The sequence below is a fragment of the Eurosta solidaginis genome, chromosome 5 (assembly GCF_040869045.1).
Source record: "Eurosta solidaginis isolate ZX-2024a chromosome 5, ASM4086904v1, whole genome shotgun sequence".
NCBI classification, from domain to species: Eukaryota; Metazoa; Arthropoda; class Insecta; order Diptera; family Tephritidae; genus Eurosta; species Eurosta solidaginis.
The window spans coordinates 177,095,201-177,099,264 of record NC_090323.1 but is presented as its reverse complement, the minus strand read 5'-3'; positions in this window follow the sequence as shown (position 1 = coordinate 177,099,264).

Sequence of the window (4,064 nt, the reverse complement as noted above, 5' to 3'; positions counted from 1 at the left end):
AAGCAGAGTATGGGATCCCGGCTCTTCCTTGGGATTCCGCTAAATTACCCGTTATCACGGTTTTATGAAAAAAAATCGCGAACTTTTTTCTTCGCGAAAAATATATATATAATTAAAACTTGCTTCCGCACTCACTTAAGTCAACTTCTCTTTTGAGACATTCCCTGCAATCGTTTGGCGGTCGTACCCCATAAATCAAAAGCCTTTCTTTCTCACCACTTTCACTCAAGAACGAAAGACACCAATACATATAACCCTATTTTGGCGGGACATAAACTTTCACGAACTACCTTCACGCATACTAACAGATACATGTTCGAACATCTATCCAAGTGTTTGCTTTCTACCAGTTACTAACACATGTAAACGTAGCTATGCTGGTATATGCACACAGATACATACGTAAATGTTTGAACATCCTTACCATCGCATTAACCCACAGGCTGCCGCTACACGACATAGAATTTAGCCGCTGTAGTATTGTTATATGTACTCTATTTTTATACTCAGTTGAGCAGAGCTCACAGAGTATATTACCTTTGATTGGATAACGGTTGGTTGTACATGGATATAGACTTCCATATATCAAAATCATCAGCATCGAAAAAAAATTTTTAATTGAGCCATGTCCGTCCGTCCGTCTGTCCGTCTGTCCGTTAACACGATAACTTGAGTAAATTTAGAGGTATCAAGATGAAATTTGGTATGTAGGTTCATGGGCACTCATCTCAGATCGCTATTTAAAATGAGCGATATTGGACTATAACCACGCCCACTTTTTCGATATCGAAAATTTCGAAAAACCGAAAAAATGCGATAATTCATTACCAAAGACGGATAACGCGATGAAACTTGGTAGGTGAGTTGAACTTATGACGCAGAATAGAAAATCAGTAAAATTTTGGACAATGGGTGTGGCACCGCCCACTTTTAAAAGAAGGTAATTTAAAAGTTTTGCAAGCTGAAGATATCAGATGAAATTTGGCAGGAACGTTACTACTATTACTATATGTATGCTTAATAAAAATTAGCAAAATCGGAGAACGACCACGCCCACTTTACAGTATATAAGTCAATTATGTCAACATTCAACTCCAGTAATGATATGGTGCAACAAAATACAAAAATAAAAGAAAATTTCAAAATGGGCGTGGCTCCGCCCTTTTTCATTTAATTTGTCTAGGATACTTTTAATGCCATACGTCGAACAAATATTTACCAATCCTTATGAAATTTGGTAGGGGCTTAGATTCTAAGACGACAAATGTTTCTGGGAAAAAGGGCGGAATCGGTTGAAGCCACGCCCAGTTTTTATAGACAGTCGACCGTATGTCCTTCCGCTCGGCCCTTAACACGATAACTTGAGCAAAAATCGATATATCTTTACTAAACTCAGTTCACGTACTTATCTGAACTCACTTTGTATTGGTATAAAAAATGGCCGAAATCCGACCTATGACCACGCCCACTTTTTCGATATCGAAAATTACGAAAAATGAAAAAAATGCAATAATTCTGTACCAAATACGAAAAAAGGGATGAAACATGGTAATTGAATTGGTTTATTGACGCAAAATATAACTTTAGAAAAAAACTTTGTAAAATATGTGTGACACCTAACATATTAAGTAGAAGAAAATGTAAAAGTTCTGCAAGGCGAAATCAAAAGCCCTTGGAATCTTTGTAGGAATAATGTACGTGGTATAACATATATAAATAAATTAGCGGTACCCGACAGATGATGTTCTGGGTGAAACTGGTGCACATTTTGGTCAATATCTCGAAAACGCCTTCACATATACAACTACCACCACTATATTTTAAAACCCTGATTAATACATTTATTTGATACCCATATCGTACAAACACATTATAGAGTCACCCCTGGTCCACCTTTATAACGATATCTCGAAAAGGCGCCCCTATAGAACTAAGTCCCACTCCCTTTTAAAATACCCATTAACACCTTTTATTTGATATCCATATCGTACAAACAAATTCTAGAGGTACCCGTGGTCCACCTTTATGGCGATATCTCGAAAAGGCGTTCACCCATAGAACAAAGGCCCACGCCCTTTTAAAATACTCATTAACACCTTTCATTTGATACCCATATCGTACAAACAAATTCTAGAGTCACCCGTGGTCCACCTTTATGGCGATATCTCGAAAAGGCGTCCACCTATAGAACTAAGTCCCACTCCCTTTTAAAATACTCATTAACACCTTTCATTTGATACCCATATCGTACAAACAAATTCTAGAGTCACACGTGGTCCACCTTTATGGCGATATCTCGAAAAGGCGTCCACCTATAGAACTATGGCCCACTCCCTTTTAAAATACTCATTAACACCTTTCATTTGGTACCCATATCGTACAAACAAATTCTAGAGTCACCCCTGGTCCACCTTTATGGCAATATCTCGAAAAGGCGTCCACCTATAGAACTAAGGCCCACGCCCTTTTAAAATACTCATTAACACCTTTCATTTAATACCCATATCGTACAAACAAATTATAGAGTCACCCCTGGTCCACCTTTATGGCGATATCTCGAAAAGGTGTCCACCTATAGAACTAAGGCCCACGCCCTTTTAAAATACTCATTAACACCTTTCATTTGGTACCCATATCGTACAAACAAATTCTGGAGTAACCCCTGGTCCACCTTTATGGCGATATCTCGAAAAGGCGTCCAGCTATAGAACTAAGGCCCACGCCATTTTAAAATAACCATGAACACCTTTCATTTGATATCCATATCGTAAAAACAAATTCTAGAGTCACCCCTGGTCCACCTTTATGGCGATATCTCGAAAAGGCGTCCCCTATTGAACTAAGGCCCACTCCCTTTTAAAATACTCATTAACACCTTCCATTTGGTCCCCATATCGTACAAACAAATTCTAGAGTCACCCCTGATCCACCTTTATGGCGATATCTCGAAAAGGCGTCCACCTATAGAACTAAGGCCCACGCCCTTTTAAAATACTCATTAACACCTTACATTTAATACCCATATCGTACAAACAAATTACAGAGTCACCCCTGGTCTACCTTTATAACGATATCTCGAAAAGACGCCCACCTATAGAACTAAGTCCCACTCCCTTTTAAAATACTCAGTAACACCTTTCATTTGATATCCATATCGTACAAATAAATTCTAGATTCACCCCTGGTCCACCTTTATTGCGATATCTCGAAAAGGCGTCCACCTATAGAACTAAGGCCCACTCCCTTTTAAAATACTCATTAACACCTTTCATTTGGTACCCATATCGTACAAACAAATTCTAGAGTCACCCCTGGTCCACCTTTATGGCGATATCTCGAAAAGGCGTCCACCTATAGAACTAAGGCCCACGCCCTTTTAAAATACTCATTAACACCTTTCATTTAATACCCATATCGTACAAACAAATTATAGAGTCACCCCTGGTCCACCTTTATGGCGATATCTCGAAAAGGCGTTCACCCATAGAACAAAGGCCCACGCCCTTTTAAAATACTCATTAACACCTTTCATTTGATACCCATATCGTACAAACAAATTCTAGAGTCAGCCCTGGTCCACCTTTATGGCGATATCCCTAAATGGCGTCCACCTATAGAACTATGGCCCACTCTCTCTTAAAATACTCTTTAATGCCTTTCATTTGATACACATGTCATACAAACACATTCCAGGGTTACCCTAGGTTCATTTTCCTACATGGTGTTTTTCCCTAATTTTGTCTCCATAGCTCTCAGCTGAGTATGTTATGTTCGGTTACACCCGAACTTAGCCTTCCTTACTTGTTTTACTTGGTATTTTTTTTTCACTTTATTGTGTTGGCTATGACATTTCAATCAACTCGTACGTGTAAAATCTTTTTATAACATTTTTATTTTCCAACTCAGAGGCATAATTCATACATATCCATTTTTTGAAACAAACGCGTACAATATTTAATATTAATATTTAATAATATTTACAATGCCTCCAGAAAGAAGCTGGGTATGGCAGTATGCAACACAAACGAATACTGGGGCCAATTGTTGTCTGTGCAATGCAGCCA